Source organism: Bos javanicus, chromosome X (genome assembly GCF_032452875.1).
Source record: "Bos javanicus breed banteng chromosome X, ARS-OSU_banteng_1.0, whole genome shotgun sequence".
Taxonomy (NCBI): Eukaryota; Metazoa; Chordata; class Mammalia; order Artiodactyla; family Bovidae; genus Bos; species Bos javanicus.
In genome coordinates this window covers 139,227,874-139,251,341 of record NC_083897.1, presented here as the reverse complement: position 1 = coordinate 139,251,341, position 23,468 = coordinate 139,227,874, and the positions used below count along the sequence as shown (strand labels likewise).

The following is a 23,468-nucleotide window of genomic DNA, read 5'->3' as shown; positions in this document are numbered from 1 at the left end:
GAATATGATTCAGTAACATGAAAACAGAGTAAGTGAGCAGATCACAAAAGAAGTGGAGAAATCTTAAATGCATATTGCTGAGTGCGGGAGCCAGTCTTCACAGAATCCATTCTCTGTGTGATTCCATTTGTGTGGCATTCTGGAGAAGGGATGGTTAGAGGTGGTTGAACATTTGTGCTCTACAGATTGGGCTGGAGGGTGCAGACTGATTAGTTAGGTGATGTCCAAGCCTTTTACGGGGCTTCCCTGATGGCTCAGTTGGTAAAGAATCCACCTGTAATGCAGGCAACCCCGGTTAGATTCCTGGGTCAGGAAGATGCCCTGGAGAAGGGATAGGCTGCCCACTCCAATATTCTTGGGCTTCCCTGGTGGCTCAGCTGGTAAAGAATCTGCCTGAAATGCGGGGGACCTGGGTTTGATCCCTGAGTTGGGAAGATCCCCTGGAGAAGGGAATGGCTACCCACTCCAGTATTCTGGTCTAGAGAATTCCAAAAGAGGTCGCAAAATATTGGACACGACTGAGCGACTTTTGACTTTCAAGCCCTTTACATGAGGTGAAAGAGCCTCATATGATACATAGCACAAGGAATTTGCAAAATCTCTCAAAGTTTACAGCACAGATAACTAACATGGGCAGTACTTTTCGGAGTCACCTAAGTTAGAGGATTGGGGATAGAATGCAGAGTGTGGTGAAAGAGTCTGGGTTGCAAACACTGTGCACAAAATACCGGGGTGAAGGAGGTGCAGAGGGAAAGAGCTGAGGTCAGTAACCTCGGGAAAGAGCAGAGACTCTGTGAATAAAGGCAGAAGCAGCTGCATGGCCACAGGTTGCTCAAGGTCTAGCCCACACTGTGAGTGGTGAATGGTCTGTTGCGGTGATCAGGCAGTATGTGTATACTGGACCTCAACAGTAACTATAGAGGTCGTGGGGCTCCCCTGGTGGCTCAGTGGTAAAGAATCCGCCTGCCAATGCAGGAGACGTTGGAGCTGTGAGTTCAATCCCTGGGTCGGGAAGATCTTGCCCCTGGAGGAGGAAATGCAACCCACTCCAGTATTCTTGCCTGGAGAAGCCCACAGGCAGAGGAGCCTGGAGCGCTACAGTCCTTGGGGTTGCACAGAGTCAGACATGAGCGACTAAATAACAACAAATGGGTAAGTGGGTAGTAGGGGCCGGATTTCTCAGTGTCTGCAGGGACGGTTGCCAAGTGCCAGTCAGGAGGTACATGGGTCCATGTGGTCATGGATTAGGTGGGAGGCATATGCATACATTCGTGTGTGGGCTAATATAAATCCAGATGTTTACATGCAGGAATATTTTTACATGTCTGGCTATACATGGGTTACTGTGCTTTGGAAATGTTTGTGCAAAATTTAAAACAAGTCTAAACTAACCCCTGATGATGAAGCTGAGACTTGAGGTTATCTTGGATACACTTAAGTATGTCAGGAGAGGGAAATTTGTCAAGATGAAGAGACCATTCTGAATTGTAATCTATCTCATATTTGTGCAGGTGAAGATCGTAGAGCTGTATTCTTAAAAGCGTGAAACTGTTACTCGCTCAGTTGTGTCTGACTCTTTGCGACCCCAAGGTCTGTAGCCCAGCCAGACCTCTGTGGCGACTCCAATGTCCATGGGATTCTCCAGGCAAGAATACTGGAGAGCGTTGCCATTCCCTTCTCCAGGGGACCTTCCCGACCCAGGGATCGAACTTGGATCTCCTGCGTTGCAGGCAGATTCTTTACCATCTGAGCCACCAAGGAAACCCCTGTATTCTTATGGGTTGTACAATTCACTCTAAGTCAAACTATGCCTCAGTCTGTAAACAGTTGAATAGATGATTTCACAGTGCGGTAAGAGTATTCCTTTGCATGGCATTGGAACCGTCCTTTCTACAAGGAGTGGAAGTTATGAGAGAAATCTCAGAGATTTTTAAGGATGTTCAAAGTCAGGCCCCTGGCAGCCTGGCTTGTTGAGGACATGAGATAAAAGTGAGACAAAGCCTCGGTTTCCTCCCGGCCCCTGCTGAGGCTCCAGAGAATACTTGTATTTTGAGGAATGTCCTTCTTTACTGTGGGGTGTTTCAGCTAACCATCAACATCTGAAAGGCCAATGGAAGTTAGAAAATCGCTCATTTGTCATTCTCTGGTGGGCTTTGGGGTTTTGTTGGCTTGTAATTATCTACTCTGGTTCATTGGTACACTCCACTCCCCCCATGCTTTGGTTCAGCATCACTGATTGGTGAGGATGAAATTCAAATGGGGTTGTGTTTTTCTGTTGTCTTCACCAAGCTGCAGTGAGTAGAAGTTCTTCTCTGTTCATTTAGATAGTTTATTATTGGATCCCCTGCATTCAAATTCCTCCTAACTCTGTAACTAGTAACCCTGACAGTAAAGTGCAACTGCTAAGGGGGTGAGAAGTTGAATTCATTTCAAGTCACACACCTGCCTTTTCTTCACTTAACGGCGTGAGGATCATGCAATAATTTTGACCTTGGCTTATGCATAGACATTCGTGTTCTGATTGTTTGTTCTCCGGGCTCCATGCCTCGATTTAAAACTGAAATGCTCTTGTAACGAAACAAAACAGGAAGGTCCTCACTAACAGAATTAAAAGGAGTAATTTCCTAAAAAAAAAAAAAGTTCCATCTGGATTCCTGAAACATTGATCACTAAGCCAAGATGGAGAAAACGGACTGTAACAGGGGAAATGGCATGTTCCAATGCGGGATGAACTTGAACATCTGGAAGAGACGGTTGGAGGGTGGACCTCAGTAAATGACAACCTTGCCTGGTGTTCAAAAAGCACAGGCTTCTCAAACCTGCAGATGGAGGTGACCTGTGGGATTAGTGAATGTGGGAAAATTGAGTGTTATGGCCAGCTGTGGGCGTGCTCATTTTTCTTTTCTGGTAATCATCCCACCCTTTCAAAATGCTTTGTTAACCAGTGAAAGTTTAAAAGGTGTATTTTTATAACTAGATGAACATCTATGACATGTCAAGTTCAGATTTCAGTATTATTCTTCTGCTGTTGGGCAAGGCAGTGTGGTCTCTGTAGATAAAAGTTCTGAATGAATTATTTTGGAGTGAGGGGACTCCCTCATCATTCACATGCCTTCAGAGGAGAATGTAAGAGTGGGTGGTATAATTCCCTGTGGGAATTTCCTACAATGCCCTGGGTTGCCTGCCCCTTGTCTGGGACCCACAGAAGATTAATGTCCAAAAGAAATTAGCAGCTGGCATTTGGTGATTATTTCTGCCTTTTAGCTGTCAAGCCTGGCCTCTCAGTCCCATAGCAGTTATAAGACAAAAATGACTGTGAATTCAGAGAATGACCCCAGCGAGCTGGCCGAGTAGGTTCTAACAAAAGCGTTGTGTAGAAGCTTAGTGGGGGTGCAGTGTGTAAGAGGTGTTCTGAAATTATATCCTTTCACCAACAGATTCTGTCAGCAAGAACTCTAGAGCATCTTTCAAAGCCATGTCCTTTTAAAAAAATTTTTTGTATTTTATATCAAAGTATAGCTGATTAACAGTGTTGTGTTTCAGGAGGACAGCGAAGGGATCCAGCCATACATATACATGTATCCATTCTCCCCCAAACTCCTCTCCTATAAAGGTTGCCACGTGACATCGGGCAGAGCAAAGCCACATCCTTCTCTCGGGTCAGGTTTTCTCCTTCAGTTCTTGTCTTGTTGCAGCAATTGAAGTGCCAGACAAGGACGGTTCAAGCAGGCAGGGTTTATTAAGCAAGTAGCAAACTGCACTCTCTTGAACCATGAGAGAGGACCAACCTCCCCCATCTTATGTTTCACTATTTATGTCCTTTGTTCCCTCTCCTAAATAAGCCTAATCAATTCTGCCCCATGCAAAACAGGGCTTGGACCCTCGACCAACCAAGGAAGGGAATGCAAATAAGGCATACGCTCAAGGCCAGTGAGGGAAAGGGGCGTGTACCCTTGACCAACCAAGGAAGGGAATGCAAATAAGGCATATGCTCAAGGCCAATCAGGAAAGGGGGCGTGTACCCTTGACCAATCAGGGAAGGGAATGCAAATAAGGCATACCCTCAAGGCCAGTCAGGGAAGGGGGCGTGTCGGGCATGTTTTCCCTCCGAGGTCTTCACCCCGGGCTGCAGGTTCCATTGTTGGAGGGCTTTCTCGTTGCTTTGTTTGCCCTTCTTTGTGGTTCTGCTGGTCACCGTCATCTCAGATTCCTTTTTCCTTTTCTAGCTACCTAACGCTTCTATTGGAGAAAGCGATGGCACCCCACTCCAGTACTCTTGCCTGGAAAATTCCATGGACGGAGGAGCCTGGTGGGCTGCAGTCCATGGGGTCGTGAAGAGTTGGACACGACTGAGCGACTTCACTTTCCCTTTTCACTTTCATGCATTGGAGAAGGAAATGGCAACCCACTCCAGTGTTCTTGCCTGGAGAATCCCAGGGACGGGGGACCTGGTGGGCTGCCGTCTATGGGGTCGGACAGAGTCGGACACGACTGAAGCGACTTAGCAGCAGCAGCAGCAGCAGCAGCAGCAGCAGCAGCAGCAACGCTCCTATCCAACTTCATCTTTACCAACTAGCCCAAGGCACCCTGCAGTGGACAACTCAACAGTTTCTCTGCTTCCCCTGTTCTCATTCACTGTGCAGCAGACCTGCTGATATTTATTTAATAACAGTGTTTAGGAAAAGCTTTTCAAGAAGATTGAGAGGCTGCAACAGAGGTTTCCTACCTATCCATGCCCCAACCCCAAACATCCATGGCCTCCTCTGGATCAGCACTGATCATCAAAATGGTACTTTTATTTTTTCCACCAGGGAAGACCCTACATTGACACATCACAGTCACCCAAAGTCCATAGTTTACCATAGGGTCCACACTTGGTTTTGTATATTCTACAAGAACCAACAAATGTATAGCAACATGTATTGTTCTGTTTTCACTGAAGAGTCCCACAGAAAAGGAGACGGCAACCCACTGCAGTATTCTTGCCTGGGAAATCCCATGGAGAGAGGAGCCTGGTGGGCTGCAGTCCATGGGGTTGCAAGGAGTTGGACATGACTGACTGAACTACAACAATTACAGCAATCCTTTTGTGCAATATCATGGGGTATTTTCACTGCCCCTAAACGTCCTCTGTACTTTACTTTTTCATCCTTCACTCCCCACCCCGCCTTAATCAGTGCCAATCACTGATTCTGTTACCATCTCCATAGTTTTGTCTTTTCCAAAATATCCTGTGACTGGAACCGTGCAGCATAGAAGCTTCTCCCATTGGCATCTTCAGTTACTGGTGTCCATTTAAATGTCCTCTATGTCCCTGGCGGTTTATTGTTGTTTGGCGACTAAGTTGTGTCTGACTCTTTGTGACCCTATGGACTGTAGCCCACCTGGCTCTTCTGTCCATGGGATTCTCCACACAGGAATACTGGAGTGGGTTGCCATGCCCTTCTCCAGGGGGTCTTCCCCATCCAAGGATTGAATCCATGTCTCCTGTATTGGCAGGTAGACTGTTTACCACTGAGCCACCAGGGAAGCCCTCCACATCCCTTGTTGTCATTGTTCAGTCGCTCGGTCAGGTCCAACACTCTTTGCGACCCCATGGGCTGCAGTATGCCAGGCTTCCCTGCCCATCACCAACTCCTGGAGTTCACTCAAATTCATGTGCATCGAGTCAGTGATGCCATCCAACCATCTCATCCTCTGTCATCCCCTTCTCCTCCTGCCTTCAATCTTTGGCTCTTTTCTAACGAGTCAGTTCTTCACATCAGGTGGCCAAAGTATTGGAGTTTCAGCTTCAGCATCAGTCCTTCCAATGAATATTCAGGACTGATTTCCTTCAGGATTGACTGGTTTGGTCTCCTTGCAGTCTGAGGGACTCTCAAGAGTCTCTCCAACACCACAGTTCAAAGGCATCAATTCTTCAGTACTCAGCTTTCTTCCATGTCCCTAGTTGTCTATAAAAACATAAATCAGATTGCATAGCTCCCTTCACTTTAAAAATCCCTATTGACTTGCCCTGAAAACTTACTGTGTCTTCAGAATCTTCCAGCTGGTTTTGTGGACAAGCTCGTCCTGTCAGATGAGACCCTCACATTCCTGCCCACCACAGTGATTCCCACAATACAGAGATGAGGGGGTAAAAGAAAGTACTTGGAATGCCACCACTTACAACATTCTAACCCAAACACCAAGAGTTTGTTTTCATAAGCAAGATTTATTATGCAGTGTTTTATTTATCCAGACAGCATATTGTCATATATATATTTATAAAGAATGAAACATAAGAATGAAATGAACCCTGTGGGCCCTTCCAAATGCCTATGAAGCTGAATCAACCTCCTTATTCCTCTTTTATCATCTTTTTCTGTTCCCAGCAGCAGCCACTATATTGAACCTTTGCCCTTTTTATTATCTGTTTGATAGAATTTTGTTACACGTGTTTTTGTCCCTAAGTAGCTTTCTTGTGTTAAGTTTTTCAAATCGGTTTCACATGTTAGTATTTGTTCTGTTGAGGTCAGGTCACTGAACAGCGAGATGCAACTGTGTCTAAGTTTAACAGGTTTGTGGTCACGTAGCAACTACCATCAGGAGATGGAGTGTGTTTCTGTCTCTGTTTCCTCTCTTGCTGGACTTCACTGCTTCCATGCTTCCCCTCACATCCAGGACACTGTTGGCTCATCATTCTCACCATGCTGGCTGGCCACAGTGACAAGCATCCGATTGCACTTAAAATCATGAGATCCTGGCAGCCTGTGCACCCTGAGTGTCCATGTGATACCCATACCTTCTGCGGGCCAGGCAGCTGTCTCGGTGTCAGCTGAAGCATGTGATGACCTGTCGATTCAGGATACCCGGGACTTGGATGAAGTTTGAAGACCCCGGCCAGACCCTCCTCTGTCTCGAGACTGGCACCGGAGAAGAGGTTCCCAGGGCAGAAAGACACACACCGTCATCGTGTCCTGGTCCCATTGCCACAGTTCCATTTATTTTCAGAGAAGTAAGTCTGTCCAGACCAGAGTTTTATGTTTTATTTTTCTTTAGTTTTTTTTTTTTTTTCCCCAAACTCTTCTGGGTAGCAGTGAGTATTTTCATGTTCTGGGGCCATCTTCCTAAAACAGGTCTGTCTCCACATTTATCAAAGTATAGAGAGGTTTCCCTTTTTCCCTTTCAGCTCAGCAAACAGACCTCTATTATTCTTTTAAACCTTTTGAAGAAGCTAGTAGCCAAGGCTGTCCTTAAAACACCCCCTTTATTTTCTGGCTTAAGAGCACAACCACCTTCTCCGAGCTCTTTTTCTGTTGCCCCAGGAGAGACCTCCATTCTCTAAGAATGTAGATGACTGGCGTGTTGCCTGAAGACTTCCCAGTGACTAGCTACACCCATACTGGGTGTTCTTCTCAAAATCACAAACTCATGGTCCAATCTATCCTCGAAAATATCTGGGAGGAGCATCTTTCCATTCAGACATTCTTTGCTTAAACATAACCTAAAAAGTCAGCATCTAAATAAAGATTATCTGGGGAGAGAGAAAGCAGGATCCAGGCTCTTGGTTTAAAAATCTCTCTTTCTCAGTCTGCCAAGCCTACCTGGTACCAAAAAAATGTATGTCTTTTAAAATTTTTATTATTTTATTTTTTAACACCTAAAAAACTTTTGGTATTGGAGTATAGCTAGTTAACAATGTTGTGACAGATTCAGGTGAGCAAAGAAGGGTCTCAGCCATACATATCCGTTGTCCCCCAAACTCCCCTCCCATCCAGGCTGCCACATGACATTGAGCAGAGTTCCCTGTGCTGTCCAGCAGGTCCTTGCTGGTTCTCCATGTTACATACAGCAGTGTGTGCATGTCCATCCCAAGTTCCCTGACTATCCCTTCCCCCATCCTTCCCCCTGGTGACCATAAGGTTATTACAGAGTATTGAGCAGAGTTCCCTGTGCTGTCCAGCAGGTCCTTGTGGGTTCTCCATGTTAAATATAGCCGTGTGTCCTTGTCCATCCCAAACTCCCTAACTATCCCTTCTCCCCGTCCTTCCCCCTGGCAACAATGAGTTCATTCTCTGACAGTCTCTTCCTGTTTTGCAAATTCATCTGTATAATTTCTTTTTAGATTCCACAGATAAGGAATGTCATATGATATTTCTCAACCTACTCAGTCATTAAAACGGATAAAATGACACCATTTGCAGCAACACAGACGGACCTAGAGATTGCCACACTGAGTGACAATCCTCTGTAAGAACCTTATGGTCACCAGGGCGAAGGATCGGGGAAGGGATAGTCAGGGAGTCTGGGATGGACATGGACACACAGCTGTATTTAACATGGAGAACCGGCAAGGACCTGCTGTCCAGCACAGGGAACTCTGCTGGATGTTACAAGCCAGCCTGGATGGGAGGGAGTTTGGGGGAGAAGGAATACATGTATATGTATGGCTGAGTCCCTTCAGTGTCCACCTGAAACCATCACAGGATTGTTAATGGGCTATACCCGAATACAACATAAAAAGTTTAGAAAAAATAGGAAAAAAGAGATCATTTGTGTCTCATATATGTTATTTGTTTGGGCTTCCCTGATAGCTCAGTTGGTAAAGAATCCACCTGCAATGCAGACAACCCCGGTATGATTCCTGGGTCTGGAAGATCCCCTGGAGAAGGGATGGGCTATCGACTCCAGTATTCTTGGGCTTCCCTTGTGAGTCACCTGGTAAAGAATCTGCCTGCCATGCGGGAGACCTGGGTTTGATGCCTGGGTTGGGAAGATCCCCCTGGAGAAGGGAACGGCTACCCACTCCAGTATTCTGGCCTGGCCAATTTCATGGTGTATATAGTCCATGGGGTTGCAGAGAGTCAGACACGAGTGAGTGACTTTCACAGAGACGATTACTGATTCTGCCTATCAGCATTTTTTTTCCCATTAGAGAAATATTCTTAGGAATTTAGGCTACTTGATCCATATGAAAGAAAGTAAAAGTGTTAGCTTCTCAATCATGTAGCTCTTTTTGACCGCATAGACTGTAGCTCACCAAGGTCCTCTGTCCATGGAATTCTCCAGGTGAGAATACCAGTGTGGGTTACCATTCCCTTCTCCAGGGGAATCTTCCTGGTACATGGGTTGAACCTGGGTCTCCTGCATTGCAGGCAGATTCTGTAATGTCTGAGCCACCAGGGAATCCTGCTTGGTACAGAGTTTTGTTTAACTCATAAAAGCATAACGCTGCCTGGTCGAGTTGCTTTTCTCACTTTAACACCTATTTGATGACCGTGGAAAATATTTCTCTGTAAATGGAATCTCTGCCTTCAGTCTTCCCTCCTTCCAGGGCAGCTAGTCCAGCAGCTTCCCACCCTGTCCTGACCTGTACCCATGCCTAGCACACAGACACACACCCACGCACACCCAGCCGCCCATTTCATGTCACCTCAGTACACCACACTAATGCAGGAGTGTGGGGCAGGGTGGGACCACAATCTTTCATCTCCCCCACCTTGGCTCCTGGAAAGGCACCTCAAGCTGTTTGACCAGGACGTGGTTGCCATGACTGTTTTCAACAGGGAACCGTCAGAGAGGTGACCATTAATGTGACCATTCAGTTCAGTTCCGTCACTCAGTCATGTCCAACTCTTTGCGACCCCATGAACCACAGCACACCAGGCCTCCCTGTCCATCACCAACTCCCAGAGTCCACCCAAACCCATGTCCATTGAGTCGGTGACATCATCCAACCGTCTCATCATTTATCGTCCCCTTCTCCTCCTGCCTTCAGTCTTTCCCAGCATCGGGGTCTTTTCAAATGAGTCAGCTCTTTGCATCAGGTAGCCCAAGTATTGGAGTTTCAGCTTCAACATCAATCCTTCCAATGAACATCCAGGACTGATCTCCTTTAGAATGTAGTGGTTGGATCTCCTTGCAGTCCAAGGGACTCTCAAGAGTCTTCTCCAACACCACACAGTTCAAAAGCATCAATTCTTTGGCACTCAGCTTTCTTTATAGTCCAATTCTAACATCCATACATGACCACTGGAAAAACCATAGCCTTGACCAGATGGAGCCTTGTTGGCAAAGTAATGTCTCTGCTTTTTAATATGCTGACTAGGTTGGTCATAACTTTCCTTCCAAGGAGTAAGCGTCTTTTAATTTCATGACTGCAATCACCATCTGCAGTGATTTTCATATATATATATATATATATATATATATATATATATATTCATGGGCTTCCCTGGTGGCTCAGCTGGCAAAGAATCTGCCTGCAATGTGGGAAACCTGGGTTCGATCGTGGGTTGGGAAGATCCCCTGGAGAAGGGAAAGGCTACCCACTCCAGTGTTCTGGCCTGGAGAATTCCTTGGACTGTATATATAGTCCATGGGGTCACAGAGAGTCAGACACAACTGAGTGACTTTCACTTTCATGTATATATTCACGGTGGCTCAGATGGTAAAGAATCGGTCTCCAGTGCGGGAGACCCAGGTTCGATCTCTGGGTGGGGAAGATCCCCTCGAGGAGGAAATGTCAACCCACTCCAGTATTCTTGCCTGGAGGATCCCATGGACAGAGGAGCCTGGTGGGCTACAGTTCATGGGGTTGCAGAGTCGGACAGAACTGAGCAACTAACACTTTTATATGTAACCTCCTACCGGCGTTACACCCCTGGTAGGATATGGTTCTCTCTCCAGGCTCCCAAGTCTGGTTGGGACTTTTTCCTGGCACCTCTCCCCCCCCACAACTCCGTCCTGAGCAAAAGAAGTTCTTAAGGGAGAACTCTAATCTATCATCTGGAGAGGAAGCCGTCCGTTGGTCCCCACAGACGTCTCCCCACCTCTTCCACACAATTTGTCACCACTTGAGACCACCTTCACCTGGGAAGCTAGCTCCCTCACTATTTCTTATTATCCTTCTGGCAGGTTCAGGAAATTTCCTGCTGGGCAAGCAGATCAAATCCTACATATGTGTTCATTTGGGTCAGCAGAATCCATCTCATGCTCAGAAAATAGCCTAAAATTCTATTTTTTTTCCCTCATGCTCAGAAAATAGCCTAAAATTCTATTTTTTTTTTCATTGTATAGCCTCTCTGTGTTATAACTTTGGGCTTCAAAATGAAATAAAAAAGCACAGAATCTCTTGTACTAACTCGTAATGGTTGTCCCCAGATTTTGCTTACATTTATATTTTTGTCATATCAGGGCTTCCCTGGTGGCTCAGATGGTAAAGCAACTGCCTGCAATGCGGAAGACCGGGGTTCGATTCTTGGCTCAGGAAGATCCCCTGGAGAAGGAAATGGTAAGGTCTGGCCCTGGACCAGAGCATCATTTAAAAATAGGGTGGCCTGAGTCACAGTGAAGGAGGGTTGGGACAAGGAGGTGTGAGGATCCACTCTTGAGACATAGGACTCCTAACCCCAGTGAGTGTCCACACCTTCACAGAGAAGTCAGCTCAGTGAAGTCCTGATTAATCTGAGTGAATTCAGCTCAGTGAAATAACAGATGACTGGCTAATTGAAAGGAATTTCAGAATACAGAAATGTTCACACGCAGGCAGGAGGGTTACAGGCTGAGTGCAGACAGGAATCAGGATCCCCGAGAGTCTGGGCAAATGTGTGCATACAATCTGAAGTACCTAATCAGAGCGGACATGGAACACCAGACTGGTTCCAAATAGGAAAAGGAGGACATCAACGCTGTATATTTTCACCCTACTTATTTAACTTATATGCAGAATACATCATGAGAAATGCTGGGAATCAAGATTGCTGGGAGAAATATCAATAACCTCAGATATGCAGATGATACCATCCTTATGGCAGAAAGTGAAGAAGAACTAAAGAGCCTCTTGATGAAAGTGAAAGAGGAGATGAAAAAGTTGGCTTAAAACTCAACATTCAGAAGACGAAGATCATGGCATCTGGTCCCATCACTTCATGGTGAATAGATGGAGAAACAATGGAAAGAGTAGCAGACTTTATTTTTGAGGGCTCCAAAATCACTGCAGATGGTGAGTGAAGCCATGAAATAAAAAGACGCTTGCTCCTTGAAAGAAAAGTTATGACCAACCTAGACAGCATATTAAAAAGCAGAGACATTACTGTGTCAACAAAGGTCCATCTAGTCAAGGCTATGGTTTTTCCAGTGGTCAGGTATGGATGTGAGAGTTAGACTATAAGGAAAGCTGAGTGCTGAAGAATTGATGCTTTTGAACTGTGGTGTTGGAGAAGACTCTTGAGAGTCCCTTGGACTGCAAGGAGATCCAACAAGTCCATTCTGAAGGAGATCAGCCCTGGGATTTCTTTGGATGGAATGATGCTAAAGCTGAAACTCCAGTACTTTGGCCACCTCATATGAAGAGTTGATTCATTGAAGTCCCTGATGCTGGGAGGGATTGGGGGCAGGAGGAGAAAGAGATGACAGAGGATGAGATGGCTGGATGGCGTCACTGACTCGATGGACGTGAGTTTGAGTGAACTCCGGGAGTTGGTGATGGACAGGAAGGCCTGGCATGCTGTGATTCATGGGGTCACGAAGAGTTGGACACGACTGAGCGACTGAACTGAACTGAATCGTCAGTTCCAGGGCCAGTTTGTTTTTCATTTCCTCGAGGCCAGTTCTTGGAATTGTGGTACTGTATGTCATGGCTACAGTCCGATCATCATGTAGTTAACTTCTTCCCCCTGGTGACACTTTGATTATCTACAAGACAGCTCACAGGGTTTGGCTCAGGACTTTCAAGACTTTCAGTTCTTTTCAAGGGCTATGACTATGCTTTAAGTCAACATTCTACATGCTCAGTTGTGTCTGACTCTGCAACCCCATGGACTGTAACCCCACAAGGTTCCTCTGTCCATGGGATTCTCCAGGCAAGATCCTGGAGCAAGTTACCATTTCCTCCTCCAGGGGGTCTTCCTGACCCAGGGATCTTCCTGACCCAGGGATCGAACCTGCGTCTCCTGCATTGGCAGGCAGATGCTTTACCAGCAAACCTCCTGGGGAAGCCTGACCGTGCTTCATGGAGTACATTATTATTATTTTCATCTCCTTTGATTGTTTGAGTCAGACTGTGCTTCTGAACTCCGTTCCTCTTGAGGGGAGTAGGTAGATGACGATGACTTGGGATCTCTCTCTGCCTGATGTCTTACACCTGCCTGTGGACCTACTGTTTCCTCGACATAAAAGATGCAGTGAAAGGCACTCCGTTAGAGGAAGGCAGAGAGACAGCAGGGAGACACATGGGAGACACAGAAAAGCACCCACAAGTGTGTGCAGAGGTCAGGCGGGCACAGGACCTGGATGCAATGTTTGGGGTCTGAGGACTACATCACACTGAAGGGAGGTTGGAAAACTGTGTTTTCGTGAGGATGGAGATCAAATAGCAAGGCCGTGATTATGACAGCTGAAAGCAGTGTCTCCAGGGTTTCCCCACCCTCGGTGCAGACAGACACACACACACACAGACAGTATCCGCACCAGATTGAATAGAGAGGACCAGCGGAAAAGAGAACCCCACATCTCCCGGGTCGCTTCCTTTGAACAACCACACACGCGGAAATCTGGCTTCTGAACTGATCAAAACCCAAGTTCAAGGCTCCGGCTTGCTGCCTCTTTGGAAAAGCCAACCCTTGGGTCGAGACGCTCATGAAGTTTTATTTTAAATCATGAAAAACAGAGTGGGGTGGGGAAGGAGAAAAAGGAGACTGTCACCGTAGACTAATTTATATTCAGTGATATTTCACAGCCCAGCGGCGCTGCGATTCTCCCACGCCAGGAGGTCTGGCACGTTTGATCTTCTTTTCCTGAAGAGCTTCTCTTTGTAAAGGACAGCGGAGTGCTGGGGAGCCTGGGTCCGCCCTCTGCCCCTGACTCTGTGCCTTGTCGTCATCCCACACACGGGCTTCGAGAACAGGCTCTCTTTCTAACAGGATGCTTTTTTGAGATTTGGCCGTGGTTTCCGTAGCATCATCCCCTGTACTCGCTGCTCACTTTGTGGTCCCCACGTCTGTTCCTGCGCTCCGCAGTCACACGGCCTCTCTCAGTTTTCCCCTTTTCCGTCGGATGAATGTTTTCATCCCCTAGAGACGTGTGCCCGAGAGAACCAAGAGCACATGGACACAGGAGACTCACAGAGGAAGGTCCACAGATGTGCTCTTCATGGATGGAAGATAAAATAAGCCACAGATGCATGAGATCGATGCAGGGAGCATCCTTGGTCAAGAGACAGGCAGCACTTGGAGGGCAATGGGCAGAAAGGGTGGGGCGGGGGTCCAGAAGATGAGCTCAGTGTTGGGAAGTGTTTTACTCCGAGCAGGCTCAGTTCAGATGCTGGGTAATCTCCCATCCCCCTCCTCAGTCTGCAGGCTGAGGTTGTCTTGGTGTGTATATACATGTGCTCAGATGTGTCTGATTCTCTGTGACCCCATGGACTGTAGCCTGCCAGGCTCCTCTGTCCAGGGTATTCTCTAGTCAAGAATACTGGAGTTGTTTGCCATGCCCTAAATCCAGGGGAATCTTCTAGACTCAGAATACTCAAGAATACTGGAGTGGGTTATCATTTCCTCTTTCCAGGGGACCTTCACAGTCCAGGGATTGAACCCACATCTCCTGCATCTCCTGCACTGCAGGCTGGATTCTTTACCACCAAGCCTCTTGGGAATCCCTAAGGTTGTCTATAAAGCACCAATATTCCTGGTGTCAAGAGCGCTCAGTTCTATCAACGCCTGTGGCTGGATTAACAAAGATTGAAACAAGCTGGCTTGACTTTCTATGGTTAAGTTGCAGTCCATTGTACATGATTTGGCTTCAAAGAATGTGTTCCCTGCTTCCATGAGTATCAGACAATAGGTGTGTTACGAGAAGCTGTGAAATTTAATGGAGATGGCATCGGGTGGATGTCATAATACCTAGATGTTCCCCGTGTCACTGTGTCTAGCAAGCTGAGTCAACTTGATAAATCCCTTCACTTTGTCCCTGCTCTTTCTACTAGAAAATAACGGCTTTGGATCGCATGGCTCTCAGATTCTCTAAGCTCCGAAAACCTAGAGTATGAAATTCTCTCATTCCGTAATCAGTAGTTTTGTATCTTTGCATTTCACTGTTGGTCCTGATGTTTCTAGAAGACTGTCCCCAAGACTGACTGGCTTTGCTATTCACAATTACACGCTTCACGCCGAACTATCATGTGGCTGCCTTCACACACATGTGCGAGCCTTTCTCCAAGTCCTGGTCTCTTTCCATGAATCAAAGCTAGAAGGGGATGCTGGCATCTGACCTCAAAGGGTGCCTTCCAGCTGCAGCTGCTCATGAAGATGAAATCTGATAGGTCAGCTGCCGAATACCCTGTGCTGGTGGTTTAGGCTGGGTGTAGAACGCCGAAGAATTTATGGTTTTGAACTGTGGTGTTGGAGAAGACTCTCGAGAGTCCCCTGGACGGCAAGGAGATCCAACCAGTCCATCCTAAAGGAAATAGGTCCTGAATATTCATTGGAAGGACTGATGCTGAAGCTGAAGCTCCAATACTTTGGCCACCTGATGCAAAGAGCTGACTTATTGGAAAAGACCCTGATGCTGGGAAAGGTTGAGGGCAGGAGGAGAAGGTGATGACAGATGGTTGGATGGCATCACCTCTCGATGGACATGAGTTTGAGCAAGCTCCAGGAGTTGGTGATGGACAGGGAAGCCTGGAGTGGTGTGGTCCATGGGGTCACAAAGAGTCGGACATGACTGAGTGAACTGAAGTGTTCAAGGATTCTGTAGTAAAATCATCTTTTCGCTACACTCATTTTAGGCACGTTTTTAGCATCAGTATTGCTTACCTATGCAATATTATGTCTGTATAAATAAAACTTCAACCAGAGAAGCAGAAATCCTAGCATAGACAGCTTATAGATACAGGTGTAGGTATGTAGATATGATATGTAATTGTATATAATATATAATGTTTGTATAGGTACAGATGGACATATATGTATAATATCTTATGTATCTATAGGTTTATATTAAGAATATAGATTATTATATACTATAGATATTAATTATTTATGGATTATTGATAATTTATAGATACATATATGGACAGAGGTAGATATCTATGGATCAGTATTTATCATCTATCTAGATGATAGATATCGGAGAAGGCAATGTCACCCCACTCTAGTACTCTTGCCTGGAAAATCCCATGGATGGAGGAGCCTGGAAGACTGCAGTCCATGGAGTCGCTGAGGATCAGACATACTGAGCGACTTCACTTTCACTTTTCACTTTCATGCATTGGAGAAGGAAATGGCAACCCACTCCAGTGTTCTTGCCTGGAGAATCCCAGGGATGGGGGAGCCTGGTGGGCTGCTGTCTGTGGGGTCGCACAGAGTCGGACACGACTGAAGTGACTTAGCAGCAGCAGCAGCAGATGATAGAGAGAGAGAGAGATGTTGACATTTCTCTACCTATCCACCATTCTGCCTGAATCTATGTGTGTTTGCTTAGTTGCTCCCTCATGTCTGATTCTTTGCGACCCCATGGACTGTAGCCCACCAGGTTCCTTTGTCCATGGGATTTTCCAGATGAGAATACTGGAGTGGGTAGCCTTTCCCTTCTCCAGGGGATCCTCCCAACCCAGGGATCAAACCCAGGTCTCCCGCATTGCAGGCAGATTCTTTACCATCTGAACCACCTAGGAAGCCCTATATCTAGTGCTGAATGAACAGGGCCAACATCAAGAGAAAAGATAACCTCCAGGGCCCAGCACCACTCTCGATTGTTTGCTCAGTCATGTCTGACTCTTTGTGACTCCTTGGACTGCAGCTCGCCAAGCTTCCCTGGCCTTCACAATCCTCAACTGAAGCAATGAGTGAGTGTCATAGAGCATATTAAAAATTGGACATGTGAACCATCTTCTCAAACAATTTCCTACAAGTGATGCTTTTTGAAACGTGTGTGTACATTGTCCTACAGAATCCAGGTTTAGAAAAGGGCCTTAAATGTCCTCATCATCTTCATGGTATCATGTGACATGGAACCAGGCTGTTTCATCACTGTAGATCTACGGTTCCGAGAGCTTAGCCCTCTTCAAAGTGTGTCAAAACACCCGTCTTTTAATTAGCTTGATCAGGGTAGCAGTATATTCATTCAGCGGGCTGCTATCTCAGCACACAGGTTGCTGTATGAGAAACATTTTGCAAAGACTTTCCAGAATTTGCACAGGTCTGTAGAATAATACAGTCAGGGTTGCTAATAGCCTATGTCACCAAGAGCAGAGACAATATTGGAACTGAAATGAAAAAGCTGATTTTCTTCACCCAAGAGTTCTGTAGAAAAATTTTACAGGAGACTCAGGCTATGCTGCGAATTTTTGTGGGGGCTCTGTTGAATCAGAATTCACTTGCTCTTCTCCAAGGCTCATGTCTCCTCATTACTTGCAATAGCTCAGCCCGATCCTTGCTTGTAAAGCGAGCCTTACAAATTTCAGTGACGGACAGATGAGCTGGCTCTGTGCAGCTACACAGAAAGCAAGCTGTGAGTCCCACTAGAAAAAGCATCCAGGAGTCTTTATGGAGCACAGTATTTATCCAAGTAAAATACGACTCTTGACAAGGTATCTGGTATATTGCCAATGTGTCTTATTTCGACGGGGGAAAAAATTACTCAGAGTGACATTTACCAAGTGTCCAATGATATCGTCGTATCATTTAGACCTTTTGTAAACATTACAGAGCAGTAACAATTCATGGCATAGTGATTAGGTTTTCTTGTTGTTGTCTACTTGCTAGGTTTTGTGTGATTCTTTTGTGACCCCATAGACTGCAACCTGTTAGGCTCCTCTATCTGGATTCTTTATCTCTGAGCCACCAGGCAGGCCCCAGTAACTTAGGCTTTGTCGTGCAAGTTATGGATGAATTTTACCCTTGGACATAACGCTGGGCTGTGAAAATGCACAGTTTCTGTATTCACCAACCACAGGGAAGTGATGTACTTCCAAGATCTAGATGAGACATTGGAAAAGAGAGTGGTGGGAAGGTTATTAGGAGATTCAGTAACTTCCGTTTGGATGATGGAGATCTCTAGAGATGATGGAGAGGAAACAGGAGGGTAGCCTTGAGTAAAAGATTCGGTTTCCCTTACATGTTTTTTTTTTTTTTTAATTTACCTTTTATGTAGTTGATATAAATGTATAGTTGATTTACAATGTTGTGTTAGTTTCAGCTGTACAGCAAAGAGATTCAGTTCTTTTTTTTTTTTTTTGGGACGCGGAGACCAGAACCCGAGTGACGACCGCGGCCCGCCCGAACCCACCGAGGAGCAGCCAAGAGATTCAGTTCTATGTATACATATATCCACTCTTTTTTAGATTCTTTTCCCATATACGTTATTAGAGAGTGTTGAGCAGAGTTCCCTGTGCTATGGCAGTAGGTCCTTGTTGACTCTCTGTTTTATGTAGAGTAGTGTGTGTATGTCTAGGGCCTCCCTGGTGGCTCAGATGGTAAAGAATCTGCCTGCCATGCGGGAGACTCAGGTTCGATCCCTCGTGGTTTGAGAAGATCCCTGGAGGAGGAAATGGCAACCCACTCCAGTACTCTTGCCTGCAGAATCCCCATGGACAGTGGAGCCTGGCGGGCTACAGTCCTTGGGATCACAAAAGAGTCAGACACCACTGAAGACAGGCCTAGTCTCCCCTACGTGTTCTTGAATCTCAGAGAGACCCCTGCAGCCGTCTTCCTTCTGACACTTGGCGGTCCAGGAACACGCACTGGGTTGGTGTCTCCACCGTGGTCTGAAGCCCTTAGGGGAGCCTCTCTCTTCACTCCCCCGAGGAGAGATGATTCCACTCTTTTGATCTGGAGTCAGCTTTCAATTCCTGAGCCACTCAGCTCTACTTTGAAAATATGTCCACAATCTGACCTGTATCACCACCTCCATGCTTCAGATCTTCCCTCAGTTGGTTAGTGGCTCTGTAGCTGGTGCCTGATTCTGTCCCAAATTTGCTTATTCTTCATACGCTGTTCAGAGCTGTTTCACAGGACACTCATTGGTTTAGGATGAAGCCAGAGCCTTAGTCTCCTATCCACAGCCAGCCGGAGGCATCTTGTGTCCGTCAGAACCAAAGGCAAGGCTTTGCAGCGGGCATGGAGGTTTCAGGTGATGGGTCCACATCTCACCATCATCTCCACCTTCATGTCCTAGGACGGGCATGCTTATTCACTCAGTTCCTCTACATGCTTGCCATTGCTGTTTCTCCCTTTCTTCTCTTTAACGTGTTTTTAAAACATTCACAGTTTGTAAATTTAACTTTGGCTGCTCTGGGTCTTTGTTGCTGCATGCTGGCTTTCTGTAGTTGCAGCGAGCAGAAGCTACTCTTTAGCCATGGTGTGTGGGCTTCTCACTGTGGTGGTGTCTTTTGTTGCAGAACACAGTTCGGGGCTTCCCTCATAGTTCAGCTGGTAAAAAATCTACCTGCAATGCAGGAGAACCTGGTTCGATTCCTGGGTCGGGAAGATCCCCTGGAGAAATGATGCGCTACCCACTCCAGTATTCTTGGGCTTCCCTAGTGGCTTAGCTGGTAAAGAATCCACCTGCAATGTGGGAGAGCTGGATTCAATGCCCAGGTTGGGAAGATCCCCTGGAGAAGGGAAAGGGTACCCACTCCAGTATTCTGGCCTGGAGAATTCCATGGAGTGTACAGTCCATGGGGTCGCAAAAGAGTCAGACACGACTGAGCGACCTTCACTTCCCTTCCCGTCACAGGCTGTAGGGCATGAGCTTCAGTAGTTGTGGCTTGCAGGTTCAGATGCCCTGCAACATGTGGATCTTCCCGGACCAGGGACCGAACCCTCGTCACCTGTTTCGGCAGGAAGATTGTTAACCACTGGACCACCAGGGAACACCCCCCTCCCCTGCTTTTTCTTAAGTCAGCCCAGCTCACTCACCACAGAGACTCTCCTGTCGTGTCCCTCAGCCCAGAGCACCCTCTCCAATTTCCTGCTTGAGTCATCCCTTCCCTTCTGGGCCTGTGTGTCTTATTATCAGCGTGGGTTCTCTGGCTGTTCTCTATAAACAGACTGTTCTCCTCTCTACCAAGTGTTCTATTACCATCAGGTTAGTTCAGTTCAGTCGCTCAGTCATGTCCAACTCTTTGAGACCCCATGGACTGCAGCACGCCAGGCCTCCCTGCCCATCACCAACTCCTAGAGCTTACTCAAACTCATGTCCATTGAGTCAGTGATGCCATCCAATCATCTCCTCTGTTGTCCCCTTCTCCTCCCGCCTTCAATCTTTCCCAGCATCAGGGTCTTTTCCAATGAGTCAATTTTTCACACCAGGTGGCCAAAGGATTGGACTTTCAGCATCAGTCCTTCCAATGAATATTCCAGACTGATATCCTTTAGGATGGACTGGTTGGATCTCCTTGCAGTCCAAGGGACTGTCAAGAGTCTTCTCCAACACCACGGTTCAAAAGCATCCATTCTTCGGCACTCAGCTGTCTTTATCATCCAATTCTCTGTTACCATACACTCCCTCATTTCTCTCGTGGGTCCTTCTCAGAATACGTGTGTGTGTCTGTGTGTGTGTTGCTCACCGTTGATAGCCGTTGACCTTAGAGAGGACCACTCAGGACACAGAATGCAATAAATATTTTTGAATGAACAAATACGTGCTTGGGTTTATGTATAGAATGCGGGACGCAAGGAGCTTCTAAAGGTCTAAACAAGGGCCTCCACCCTGGAAGATGGTGGCTACAAGAGAATTGGTGGAGTTTTTCCGACTAAAGGCCTACAGGAGTATCTAGGGCATATTTGTACTTCCTTAACTTCGCAGGTGGTACGTTAAATAAGGAAAATACATTTTAGATAGAGATTTTTTTCTTAACCTCTATCTCAGATATGCCCAGGTGTTCAAGGAATTCATGAATAGGACACTTAGGAACAAACATGCTGTGGAAGAAAACACTGTTTGAATCAATGAGAGATTAAGCTGCTGCATTCAAAATGGGGCTGTCATTGTGCCTGTACACGCTCAGTCGTGTCCGACTCTTCTGTGACCCCATGGACTGTAGCCCCACCAGGCTCCTCTGTCCATGGGATTCTCCAGACAGGAATACTGGCGTGGGTTGCCATTTCCTCCTCCAGCGGGGGTCTTGCTCACCCAGGGATCAAAGCCTTTGTATCTCTTGAGTCTCCTGTATTGCCAGGCGGGTTCTTTACATGCTGAGCCATGAGGGAAGCCCCTGAAACGTAGCAGCCTGGAAGAAACAGCTTGCACTGATACTCTGAGTAAGTAAGTGCTGTGAGTTCTTACTTGCTTATTGAAGTACTTACTGAAGTACCCATTGACGGAGGAGCGTGGTAGGCTACAGTCCATGGGGTCGCAAAGAGTTGGACACGACGGAAGGCCTTCACTTTCACTTTCTTTGAGTACTTATTTACTTGAGTACTTACTTAAGTAAGTAAATAAGTATAAGACATACTCACACGCACAGAGAGAGGGTAATGGTCTTATTTGTGTCCCCCCGCTAAAGTTCCTATGTTTAAGTCGTAACTTACGGTATTTCAGAATGTGACTCGATTTGGAGACATGGCCTTCAGATAGGTAATTCAGGTGACGTGACCTCATTAGGCTGGGCCCTAAGCCAGTATGACTGGGGTCCTTATAAGGAGCCATCCAGGCACAAAGAAAGACGCCAGGAATGTGTGCCCACAAACCTTGAGAGCAGAAGAATTGATGCTTTTGAACTGTGGTGTTGGAGGAGACTCTTCAGAGTCCCTTGGACCACAAGGAGATCCAACCAGTCCATCCTAAAGGAGATCAGTCCTGGGTGTCCATTGGAAGGACTGATGCTGAAACTGAAACTCCAATACTTTGGCCACCTGATGCAAAGAGCTGATTCATTGGAAAAGACCCTGATGCTGGGAGGGATTGAAGGTGGGAGGAGAAGGGCACGACAGATGAGATGGTCGGATAGCATCACTGACTCAGTGGACATGAGTTTGAGTAAGCTCTGGGAGTTTGTGATGGACAGGGAGGCCTGGCGTGCTGCAGTCCATGGGGTCACGAGCAGTCGGATGCGACTGAGCGACTGAAGCAAACTGAAACCTTGAGAGGGCACAGCAAGAAAGATCTAGCCCTGCGCCCGAGTGTAGTGGGATCATAAATATGGCTGGCATCCTTGCCATACCATTCTGCTCTCTGATTTCATAATAACTCATGAGGCTGGCATTATCTTTGGCCCTTAAAAAATATGTTTTGTGTTTTTAATTTATTTACCTGTGCTGGCTCTTAGTTGCAAGCATGTGAGATCTAGGTCCCTGACCAGGGATCGAACCCAGGCCTCCTGCTTTGGGATCGCGGAGTCCTAACCACTGGGAAACCAGGGAAGTCCCGTCACTGGCCATTTTTTTCCCCCCAGGAACCTGGGTATAGGTCCATCCAAGATCCCAGGGGTGTGGAAAGCAGAGCTGGGAAGGAAACCTGCTTTCCCTCCACAGCCCTTCATCCTGACTGCCACGCCAGTGCCTCCGGATGTCATCTGAGTTAAAGAGCAGACACGAAAAAGGGGTCCCAGCTTTTGGACCCAAAAAGACATGTGTTCGACTCTTGCCTCTGCCGCTAACTTAGCAAATGTTGACCTTCAGCCACCTCTTCTGATGAGCCGGTATGCGGGAAACATTCCATACCACCCGCTTCTCATGATATCAAATCACTTTTGTTTAAATATTATGAAGTTGTCGGGATTAGCAGATGCAACCAGATACATATAGAGTGGATACACAGCTGAGTCCTACTGTATGCAAAGAGAACTCTATTCAGAATCCTATGATAGACCATAATGGAGAAGAGTATGAAATGGAAAGTGTATATATGTATCCCTGAGTTAGCTTGCTGTATACCAATCATTAACATCATATTATAACTCAGCTATACTTCAGTGGGGCGTCCCTGATAGCTCAGTTGGTAAGGAATCCGCCTGCAATGCAGGAGACCCCAGTTCAATTCCTGGGTGAGGAAGATTCCCCCAGAGAAGGGATAGGCTACCCACTCCAGTATTTTTGGGCTTCCCTGGTGGCTCAGCTGGTAAAGAATCCACCTGCGATGCAGGAGGATTGATCCCTGGGTTGGGAAGATCCCCTGGAGAAGGGAAAGGGTACCCACTCCAGTATTCTGGCCTGGAGAATTCCATGGACTGTATAGTCCACGGGGTCACAGAGAGTCGGACACGACTGAGCGACTTGCATTTTCATTTTCATACTTCAATAAAAAATAAAGTAAATAGAAATTAAGAAATGTTATATGAGATGATGTCTCTATATGCCGAGAGACTTACTGAATATACTTACTGGGTTTGATCCCTGGGTTGGGAAGATCCCCTGGAGAAGGGAAAGGGTACCCACTCCAGTATTCTGGCCTGGAGAATTCCATGGACTGTATAGTCCACGGGGTCACAGAGAGTCGGACACGACTGAGCGACTTGCATTTTCATTTTCATACTTCAATAAAAAATAAAG

The 23,468-nt window shown here is 46.6% G+C and overlaps 1 protein-coding gene across 7 annotated transcripts in view; it reads left to right on the top strand.

Moving 5' to 3' along the window:
* Window positions 1-23,468, top strand: part of LOC133242143 (uncharacterized) — a 487,229-nt gene that overhangs the window by 346,757 nt on the left and 117,004 nt on the right. For 5 of the 7 annotated variants that reach the window (XR_009734782.1, XR_009734781.1, XR_009734785.1 and 2 more), the window contains exons 7-8: window positions 6,661-6,994; window positions 11,176-11,272. The gene's annotated coding sequence lies outside the window, so the exon portion shown is untranslated. The remainder of the gene's footprint in view (window positions 1-6,660; window positions 6,995-11,175; window positions 11,273-23,468) is intronic. The other 2 variants (XR_009734783.1, XR_009734787.1) reach the window with 2 other exon arrangements.